Source organism: Podarcis erhardii (genome assembly GCF_964252035.2).
Source record: "Podarcis erhardii genome assembly, chromosome: 5".
NCBI classification, from domain to species: domain Eukaryota; kingdom Metazoa; phylum Chordata; class Lepidosauria; order Squamata; family Lacertidae; genus Podarcis; species Podarcis erhardii.
Window position 1 is genome coordinate 844,383 of NC_138509.1, and position 11,439 is coordinate 855,821.

Consider the following 11,439-nt stretch of genomic DNA (forward strand, 5'->3'; position numbering starts at 1 on the left):
CTTTTATCTCTGTAAGGGTAATGGCCAGTCCTGATCCCCCAGTGACTCACCTCCTTGTCTCGCCCGAAGGAGAGCACTGCTCCTGCGAGTACTCAGGTCTCTCCTCTCAGACCTCAGTCTCTGCAGCTCGGGAGATGTCAGTGGGTACTAGACCCAGAGGCCGCCTCAGCCTCTCCTGATCCAACTGGTAGTGGAGCAGCTGTAAGTGATGTCCCAGTTGAAGGCAATGAGGTAATCCCCCGCATCTGGAGCCAGGGCAGGCTCAGGCCCCTAACTCGGCCCAGCTGGTGCTTGTTGCAGGGGAACCTGTGCAGACTGGGGCTCTCCAGAATCAGACCCCAGACTAGGTTCAGCTGCCACCTGAGGCAAAGGATCCAGTGCGGACTGAGACTCCTCTGGCTCTGAGTCCGACCCTGAGTCCCAGGCCATCACACCATCCCCCCCTCCCAAGCCCCCCCTCCGGCCGAGGGTCCAGGCCCGGCTTGCTGGGGTAAGCAGTGTGGAAGGCCTGGAGGCAGTCAGGTGCATGAACGTTGTCCGCTGGTTCCCAAGAACGGTCCTCTGCCCCATATCCCTTCCAGTCGATGAGGTACTGGAGCTTTCCTCTGCGGGACTGGGAATCGAGGATACGTTCCACCTCATGTTCCGGCTCCCCCTGCACCGACACTGGCTGAGGCCTCAGACAGTGTGGGAGAAACTCATCAGGTGGGGTGACTGGACGGAGCAGCGACTGATGGAATACTGGGTGAACCTTGAGCGTTGGCGGTAACCAGAGGCGATACGCCACAGGCGACACCTGGGCAGTGAAGGGGAATGGACCCATGAACCGGGCATCCAGCTTCTACGAAGGCCAAGAGTAGTGCAGGTGACAGGTAGAGAGCCACACCCGATCGCAGACATCGAGTTCTGGCCCCTGCTGACGGTGGCGGTCAATCTGGGTTTTATAGGTGTTCTTGGCCTGGCCTAGTTGCTCCATTAGAAGTTGCTGCTGGGATTAGAGCTTCTGTAGCCAGTTCGTCACTGTGGGAACCGCAGGCGCCGGCAGCATGCTTGGGAACAAACACTGGTGGTACCCACAGTTGGCCTGGAACAGGGTCTGTTGGGTGGAAGCGTTCACTGCATTGTTGTAGACGAACTCAGCCAATGCCAGATAGTCGACCCAATCATCCTGGTGGAAACTGCAGTAGCACTGTAGGTAATGCTCTAATACCACGTTCGGCCTGTCCGTCAGTCTGCGGGTGGTAGACCGACGATAGACAGACCTCTGCCCTGAGAGCCTGGTGTAGGCTGTGCCAGAAACGGGAAGGTGAACTGAGCACCACTGTCAGAGTCACCCGTGGTCCCAGCTCACAAGAGACCAAAGTCCAGTCCGGCTTATGTACAAAAGTTTTTATTGAAGAACATTCTTAGCTTCACAGCCGAGCTCCGTGACTCTACGTCTGTTACGCTTAGACCGCTGAAGTCCCCTCTGAGTCAGTCCCGCCTCTACACCAGTTTAAGAGGCTTGTACTGGTCCACCTCTTCCTCTCTTTCCTTTTCCGCAGGGTCTTTCTGCCCCCCTGTGTTCTCTCCCTTCGGGACTCCCCAGAGGCTGAATCCTCTGGCGCCTCCTCCCCCCTCCTTCGGGCTTTGGGACCAGGCTCCTCCCCAGGACTCTCTTCACTTCCGCGCGCCTCCCATTTTGAACTTGGCACGCGTACGTTGCTCCTGACCTTCCCTTTGACAGTTACACTGCCCTCGATACTACTTTCCTCCCCTTCCGGCAGGACGTCTTGCCCTGATCTCCTTCCCTTCTCTGCTTCCTGCTCTGCTCTTTCTGACACACTGGTCACTCCACCCCCTTCACTCCGTTCCGGCGGAGCAGCCGGTCCCGATCCCCAACTCCCACTGGGGGTTCCCCCTTCGTTTCCCTGCTCCTGACTGCTTCCCCTTCTGGCTCCCCTTGGCTTGACCAGAGGGGCTCCCTTTTGGGAGTCCTCCGATTCACTGGACGGACTCATGGACAATCTTGGGTCATTGTCGTCCTCTTCCTCGTCACCCTGGAATCCTTCCCCCTCGCTCTCTGTCTCCTCCCTCATCTGCGCCTCTCTCCCTGAACCCCTGACAACCACGATTAGAGATCAAGCGTTCCAGTACGCCATGCAGGTGGAAAACGTGCTGCAGGTACAATCACGCCTTCTCCTTGGCTGAGGGTACAGACGAGCACGGAGCGCAGTGCACCATCTTAGTGAAATGATCCTCAAATACCAGGAGGCAGGTGTGCCACGGATGAGGCGGGACTGGCAGTGGCTGAAGCAACCCAGGAGGTCTCCCGGTCGATCCCTTGGCCCACTGGCAGACGTCACAACCCCCAATGTACCGCGCCACGTCGGCCTTCAAGTGGGGCCACCAGAATTCCCGACTTACCAGGTGGGTGGTCCGATATCTCCTGAAGTGCCCAGCTGCCGGGGTTATCATGAGCCATATAGAGTACCTTGGCCCGCAATGGTCCCGCTGGGATGTACAACCTACCTTGGTGCATCAGTAAATCCTGGTGCAGAACCAGTTCTGGATATGAGGGCATGCTCTGCTGGCCAATTCCCAAATACGTTCCTGAGTCCACACGTCGATTCGTTGCTGCTCCCGCACTCGATCCTGCAGTGACTTGGTCTCCTGGGTCGTCAGGAATGCAGCTGGAGGTACAATCATTGTTGGCTCTGCCTGCTGCACCGTCTCCGCAATGTCCTCTGGTTTCCGAGACAGAGCATCTGCCTTCTGGTTTTGGGAACTAGGGATGTAGCAGATCTGGAACTGGGAGAAGAGCAGCGCCCACCACATCTGCCGCTGGTTCAACTTACGGGTGGTCTGAAGGTACTCCAAGTAAGAACTGGTGGTCGGTTCTTACTTCTACCGGGTGTTGAGCACCTTCGATGCAGTGTTGATGCGGTGCGGACTGAGACTCCTCTGGCTCCAAGTCCGACCCCAAGTCCCAGGCCATCAAAGCTGAGGCAATGACACACAAGTCTATAAAATTGTGCCTAAGGTTATGGGACGATAACTTTTTAAAACTTTGACCTTTGTCTTGCATCTTGTGATCACAGAAAGTGTATGAATACGCTTAATAGAAGTTAGTAAGTGCTAATAATTTTACAAACTTTGATAAAGGGACTGGAAACCAAGCTTTATGAAGAACTTTTGAGGGAGTTGGGTATAGTCGCCTGGATAAGAGCAGACTGAGAGGAGATATGATAGCCCTCTTCCAGTATTCAAAGGGCTGTCATGTGGAAGATGGAACAAGATTTGTTTTCTCCTGCTCTGGAGTCTAGGACCCAAACCAATGGCTATTTGACAGCTGATTCAGGCTCCTAAAGTATGTTTTATATACAGTCATACCTCGGGTTGAGTGTGCTTCAGGTTGAGCACTTTCGGGTTGAGCTCTGCGGCAACCCAGAAGTAACGGAGCGTGTTACATCCAGGTTTCGCCGCATGCGCAGACACTCAAAATGACGTCACGCGCGGAAGCCACAAAACACATTCTATTCAGGATGTGAACAGGGCTCCGGAACGGATCCCGTTCGCATCCCAAGGTACTACTGTAATCAACTTTTTATTTCTGTTCTTTGTATATTGCGTTGCTCTTTTGTTGCTATGGCAAATAAAGATTCATTCATTCAAATGGCTTTAAGTTACAAGAAAGGAGATTCTGACTAAACATCAGGAAGAATTTTCTGATGGTAAGAGCTGTTCGACAGTGGAACGGGCTCCCTTGGAAGGTGGTAGACTATTATTCCTTGGAGGTTTTATGATTATATGAAAGTATTTCATTTATTTGTTTTATTAAAATTTCTAAGAAATTTTTCCTATGAAGGAACTTTCAGAACTTGAATTTCATTTGAGGACAAACTCAGGCTTGATCCACATTGTAGCCTCTTGTTTTTGTAGGCAACATTAGATTATTATTTTTTAAATGCAATTGCTGCTCATTTGGCATATTGTATGGAATACCATGTTATAAACCCTGAGAAGTAGTGTATAAACAGTTTGTTTAAGTATGACTGTTCTTAATACTCTCATATTCTCAGCCAGTGAGAATAAAATGGAAGATTCAACTTTTCCATGGATCCACTGTAAGGTCAAAGATGGGATGTGAAAAGTGAAAAACAGTGTTTCAAACCAGTTTTGCAGGAGCAAAGACACTCCCCATCCAAACACAGAAGATGAAGAACAGCAGCAAAACATAGGGTTGCCATATTTCACAAAGTAAAAACCAGGACACCCCAAAAGTTGTTTTAGAAAACCTTTTTTTTTAAAAAATAACTTGCCTAAGCTCTAGGACAAAGCACCACCTTTTGGATATTCTCCACACACACACACACACACACACTGGATATCAACTCCGCCTTTCTCCAGGAACATGTCCAGGAAAATCCGAACATATGGCAGCCCTAGCAAAACATAGTATCTCGAAGTTTGTAAAGCCAGTCCAAGAAATCACAGAAATAAAGGTCAGAAGTAGCGTTATCAATACAAGTAGCAGTGGGTGTCATATGCATTGTAAGGAGCCAAGAAACAATAATACTTTTTAAAAAACTGATTTGAATCAACCTCCAGTAGCAACATAGTAATATGAAGAACCTGTTCTGAAACTTTTTGCTAGACATACAGTACAAGCCTATGCATGTCTGTTCAAAAAAAAGTCCACTGAGTTCAATGATACTTACTGTGCTAAGTAAGTTGGTATAGCATTGAAGACTTAGACCTTGCTGTTGTGCCAACGAAGAGTTCTGAAGGTTCCCCACTAACAGGTAGAAGGAGTAGATCTCTCTCTCTCTCTCTCTCTCTCTCTCTCTCTCTCACTCTCTCTCTCTCTCTCTCACACACACACACACACAGTCCCAGGAAACTGCTGTTCTCCAAACTTGTTATTCTCGTCCTTTTCCATAGAGATACAAGAGCGGAGAAATTCTAAGTATTAGTTTTGTTTTATTTATATAATAAAGCATTATCAAAATGCAGGCAGGTTCATATGAAAGAATATGGTCTTGCAGATAGCTTGGACCTAAGCCTTGTAGGGCTTTATAGGTCATAAGCTGTACTTTGAATTGTGCCTGGAAATAGACTGGTAGCCAGTGGTGCTGTTTTAACAAGGGAGTCGTCAGCAATCTGGCTGCAGCTCTTTGAGGCAGTTGAAGTTTCTGAGCCCTTTTCAAAAGCGGAGTATAGAGTAATACCCGTGTAAAGTATTTAATCCAAATGGGATGTAACTGAGGCATTGGTCACTGCAGCTAAATCAGTCATTTCAAGGAATGGACACAGCTGGCACACTAGCTGTAAGTGTGCAAATGTACTCCTGGGCACTGCGGAGACCTGTGCAACCAGGCTCAGGGCTGAGTCCAGGAGCATGCCTAAACTGTGAACCTGTGTTTTCAGGGGAAGTGGGACCCCATCCAGCACAGGCAGAATCCCTGTTCTCTGTTCTGCCTTCTGACTGCCCAAGAGACCATTTCCTTATCTGCCTTTCCCAAGAGGCTCCAACATAACAGGAATGACATCTTGCTGACTGGCAGGTCTGAAATTATTCCAGATGCACATGCAGTCCGTATCCCTGATGCAGCCTGGGGAAGGAGGGAGAGAGCCTGCAACAACAATCTACCCTCACTCTCCTCCTCCGCTTCCTCCTTCTCCTGGATAGCTCAACTCGATAGAGCATGGTACTGATAATGTCAAGGTTGGAGGTTTGATCCAGTATGGGACAGCTGGATATTCTTGCAATGCAGAGGGTTGGACTAGATGATTTTCAGGGCCCCTTCCAACTGCATTTCTGATTTCTCTCTTTTTCTTCATCTCTCTCTAGTCACACCCAGCAACTCCCTTCTTTGCTTCTTTTACTAATATATATCGACTCATCAGCCTTTATTCATGTCACAAGGAGTCACTAAATCTGCTTAGAGATTTTATTTGTAATTGAGCTGTTTACAAATTCCATGAAATAAAAATAAATGGCTACTCACTATTCGCTTCCGTAGAAGGTGTGCCACCTTCTACTCCCAGGACATTGTACAAAGTGCTTTCCCTTCACTGCTCCCTGGGAGTCCAGCATGCCTCCTGGTCCCAGTACCAATGGGCTGGTCAACCTGTGGTGGTAGCTGCATTTATCATTCACAATTTGTTATTTCTTTTTTTTTTTAATTGAGTTTATTTACAACACACACACACACCTGTTAAACTGAACATGAAAATAATACTGAATCAAAAGAGAAACAAGCAACAAGACATAAAACAAAAAAGTACAAATAAAACATGATATTGTATGAAAACTTATACAAAACAAAGTCATACACACACACACATATACATGCCATATTTCAGTTCTTGTTTTTTTCCAATTGACTTCCTTCATCCTCAACATGGTTCTTTTATCGTTTTTGGTAAACTCTTTTTAGTTAATTCTTACCACTTTTTCTTTCTGTTTTTAACTTAAGTACCATAAATTATTTTGCAGAAGTTACTGTATTTTTCGCCCCATAGGATGCACCTAGGTTTTTTTAGGGGGGGGGAATAAAGGGGAAAAAATTATTTCCCCCCCCCGGCACGGGGCTGGCGCGGGGGAAGCCCGAGCTTCCCCCGACCCCAGTCCCCAGAACAGCCTACTATCCACAAGCCTAGGGAGCCGTGCCGGTCTCCCCAGGCTTGCAGAGAGCTGCGCGAAGCCCAGGCGCACTCTTCAGCGCGCCCCAGGCTTCAGAATGCAGGCAGCTTCGGAATGCAAGAGGGTTGCGTGGAGCTGCACCAAGCCCCGGAGTGCAGGCAGCTCTGCGCAACCCTCGGGAGTAGAGCTTCCTGAAGCCTCCGACCCCTCTCGCTCTCCATGCTTCAGCGAAAGCCTGTATTCGCCCCATAGGACGCAGACACATTTCCCCTTCATTTTTGGAGGGGAAAAAGTGTCCTATAGGGCGAAAAATACGGTAATCAAAACAATTTGTTATTTCATGTGGCATGGAGCCCAAGGTACACCCAAGGCCTTCCAGGCACTGATTTGCCCTCCCTCTTTTAAACTATTGTTTCTATTTTCCAGAGGCTGTCTCTTCCCAGCATCCTCTTACTGATCTCTAGTGTCAATTACCATGATCTTGTGGGGGGTCAGCATTGGGGTGGGAGCAGCATCAGAGTGTTTTGCCTACAGCAGCAAAATGTCTTGGGCTGGTTGCTGACAATAGCGGCAAATGTGATGCAGGGTACCACCATGTCCCCAGTGCTATTTGACACCTGCATGAAAATGTTGGAGCGCTTATTAGAAGATTTGGGGTGAGGTGTCATCAGTACACTAATGATAGCCAGCTCTAGTTCTCTGTAACATTTGAACCAAGAGATCCAGTGGAACCCCTGGACCAGTGTCTGGACTCGGTGGTGGGCTGGAGGAGAGCCAGCAGCTCAACAGCAGGTGCTTCAATCCCCTTGGCTCCAGGGATCTGCTTTGCAGGGAGGGTTACAGAAGGCGCCAGTGCTGTAGGCTGCAATGTGGTTGTGGAGAGCATGAGACCCAGTGTCTCTCTCTTATCCTCTCCCCCTACCAACCATATGTTTAATTAGGGGTTTTGAACTCAGATTAAATGTGTGGTTGGGAAGGGAAGGAGGAAGGGGAAAAACCATCTCCCCCTCCTGTGAATCAATTTTGACCCAAATCGAGGCTGAGACTGCCCTTAGTCAGGGTCAGTCCAAAGTTGTGGACTGGGGCAGGGTGGGCTGTGCACAACCCTAGTAACTTGTTGTTGTTTAGTCGCGTCCGACTCTTCGTGACCCCATGGACCAGAGCACGCCAGGCACTCCTGTCTTCCACTGCCTCCCGCAGTTTGGTCAAAATCATGTTCGTAGCTTCGAGAACATTGTCCAGCCATCTCGTCCTCTGCCGTCTCCTTCTCCTTGTGCCCTCCATCTTTCCCAACATCAGGGTCTTTTCCAGGGAGTCTTCTCTTCTCATGAGGTGGCCGAAGTATTGGAGCGTCAGCTTCACGATCTTTCCTTCCAGTCAGCACTGAGGGCTAATTTCCTTAAGAATGGATGCGTTTGATCTTCTTGCAGTCCATGGGACTCTCAAGAGTCTCCTCCAGCACCATAATTCAAAAGCATCAATTCTTCGGCGATCAGCCTTCTTTATGGTCCAGCTTTCACTTCCATACATCACTACTGGGAAAACCATAGCTTTTACTATACGGACCTTTGTTGGCAAGGTGATGTCTCTGCTTTTTGAGATGCTGTCCAGGTTTGTCATTGCTTTTCTCCCAAGAAGCAGGTGTCTTTTAATTTCGTGACTGCTGTCACCATCTGCAGTGATCTGAACATGGAGCCCAAGAAAGTAAAATCTCTCACTGCCTTCATTTCTTCCCTTTCTATTTGCCAGGAGGTGATGGGTCTGGTGGCCATGATCTTAGTTTTTTTTTATGTTGAGCTTCAGACTATATTTTGCACTCCCCTCTTTCACCCTCATTAAAAGGTTCTTTAATTCCTCCTCACTTTCTGCCATCAAGGTTGTATCATCTGCATATCTGAGGTTGTTGCAATTTCTTCTGGCAATCTTAATTCCGGCTTGGGATTCATCCAGTCCAGCCTTTCGCATGATGAATTCTGCATATAAGTTAAATAAGCAGGGAGACAATATACAGCCTTGTCATACTCCTTTCCCAATTTTGAACCAATCAGTTGTTCCATATACTGTAGCTTCTTGTCCCACATAGAGATTTCTCAGGAGACAGATGAGGTGATCAGGAACTCCCATTTCTTTAAGAACTTGCCATAGTTTGCTGTGGTCGACACAGTCAAAGGCTTTTGCATAGTCAATGAGGCAGAAGTAGATGTCTTTCTGGAACTCTCTAGCTTTCTCCATAATCCAGCACATGTTTGCAGTTTGGTCTCTGGTTCCTCTGCCCCTTCGAAATCCAGCTTGCACTTCTGGGAGTTCTTGGTCCACATACTGCTTAAGCCTGCCTTGTAGAATTTTAAGCATAACCTTGCTAGCGTGTGAAATGAGTGCAATTGTGCGCTAGTTGGAGCATTCTTTGGCACTGCCCTTCTTTGGCATTGGGATGTAGACTGATCTCCAATCCTCTGGCCACTGCTGAGTTTTCCAAACTTGCTGGCATATTGAGTGTAGCACCTTAACAGCATCATCTTTTAAAATTTTAAATAGTTCAGCTGGAATATCATCACTTCCACTGGCCTTGTTATTAGCAGTGCTTTCTAAGGCCCATTTGACTTCACTTTCCAGGATGTCTGGCTCAAGGTCAGCAACCACACTACCTGGGGTGTGCGAGACATCCATTTCTTTCTGGTATAACTCCTCTGTGTATTCTTGCCACCTCTTCTTGATGTCTTCTGCTTCTGTTTAGGTCCTTACCACTTTTGTCCTTTATTATGGTAATCTTTGTACGAAATGTTCCTTTCATATCTCCAATTTTCTTGAACAGATCTCTGGTTTTTTCCATTCTATTGTTTTCCTCTATTTCTTTGCATTACTTGTTTAAGAAGGCCCTCTTGTCTCTCCTTGCTATTTTTTGGAAATCTGCATCCAGTTTCCTGTATCTTTCACTATCTCCCTCGCATTTTGCTTGCCTGCTCTCTCCCGCTATTTGTAAGACCTCGTTGGACAGCCACTTTGCTTTCTTGCATTTCCTTTTCATTGAGATGGTTTTCGTTGCTGCCTCCTGTATAATGTTATGAGCCTCCATCCATAGTTCTTCAGGCACTCTGTCCACCAAATCTAAATCCTTAAACCTGTTCCTCACTTCCACTGTGTATTCATAAGGGATTTGATTTAGATTGTATCTTACTGGCCCAGTGGTTTTTCCTACTTTTTTCAGTTTAAGCTTGAATTTTACTATAAGAAGCTCATGATCTGGGCATAACATTATGTTTGAGGACTGGGAAAGGTTGTGGACCACTGGGCTGAACTTCACCACATGTAATGCTCTGAAGGAAAATGTAATGAAAATGATATATAGATGGTACATGACCCCAGTTAAACTTGCCAAAATATACCATTAGTCTGATAATAAATGTTGGAAATGCAGAGAAAATGAAGGAACATTCTTTCACCTCTGGTGGACATGCCCTAAGGTGAAGGCCTTCTGGGAAATGATATATAATGAGCTGAAAAAGGTATTTAAGTATACCTTCACAAAGAAACCAGAGGCCTTCCTTCTGGGTATTGTCGGCCAGAAGGTGTTAAAGAAGGATCGAACATTTTTTATGTATGCAACAACGGCAGCAAGGATTCTCATCGCAAAAAACTGGAAAACTCAAGATCTACCCACACTGGAAGAGTGGCAGATGCAGCTGATGGACTATATGCAACTGGCCGAGATGACCGGCAGAATCCGTGATCTGGGAGAAGAGAAGATGGAGGAAGACTGGGAGAAATTCAAGATGTATCTACAAAAACATTGTAATTTGGTTGAATGTTAAGAAGGATGCTAGATTATAAAAAACTGGCCACCACTAAACTAGATTTAAATTTGATGATAAGTGAGACTAAAGAAAATATAAAATTTTTTGGAAGAAGTGCTAGATTATATTTGAATGAGTGGACATGAGATTGTAAACAAGTTGATAATTTGTTTGGAAAAAATTTTTAACGATGTAAATGGGAGCGGGAGACGTGAGGGAGTCCAAAGAAGTGATGAAATTGTTGTAATAGAAGTAAGATCGTTTATTATGTGTGCATTTATATTTAAAAACCTTAATAAATATTTATATAAAAAAAAGAAGAAGCTCATGATCTGAGCCACAGTCAGCTCCAGGTTTTGTTTTGATGACTGTATAGAGCTTCTCCATCTTTGGCTGCAGAGAATATAATCAATCTGATTTTGATGCTGCCCATCTGGTGATGTCCATGTGAGGAGTCGTCTCTTGTGTTGTTGGAAAGCGTGTTTGTGATGACCAGCTTGTTCTCTTGGCAGAACTCTATTAGCCTTTGCCCTGCTTCGTTTTGAACTCCAAGGCCAAACTTGCCAGTTGTTCCTTTTATCTCTTGATTCCCTACTTTAGCATTCCAATCCCCTATAATGAGAAGAACATCCTTCTTTGGTGTCATTTCTAGAAGATGTTGTAAGTCTTCATAGAATTGGTCAATTTCAGTTTCTTCAGCACCAGTAGTTGGATTACTGTGATGTTAAAAGGTTTGCCTTGGATTCGTATCGAGATCATTCTATCATTTTTGAGACTGCATCCCAGTACAGCTTTCGCCACTCTTTTGTTGACTATGAGGGCCACTCCATTTCTTTTACGGGATTCTTGCCCACAGTAGTAGATATGATGGTCATCCGAACTGAATTCGCCCATTCCCGTCCATTTTAGTTCATTGATGCCCAGGATGTCAGTATTTATTGCCATCTCATTTTTTACCACATCCAACTTACCAAGGTTCATGGTTCTTACATTCCAGGTTTCTATGCAATATTTTGCTTT

General features: G+C 46.6%; 1 long non-coding RNA gene across 1 annotated transcript; it reads left to right on the top strand.

Annotated features, from left to right (window-relative positions):
- The first annotated feature begins 243 nt into the window (after positions 1-243).
- On the top strand, positions 244-3,655 carry LOC309341734. Its single transcript, XR_014156547.1, has 2 exons — positions 244-1,336; positions 2,126-3,655. It is a non-coding gene; the product is annotated as an uncharacterized lncRNA (long non-coding RNA).
- The last annotated feature ends 7,784 nt before the right edge of the window (positions 3,656-11,439 follow it).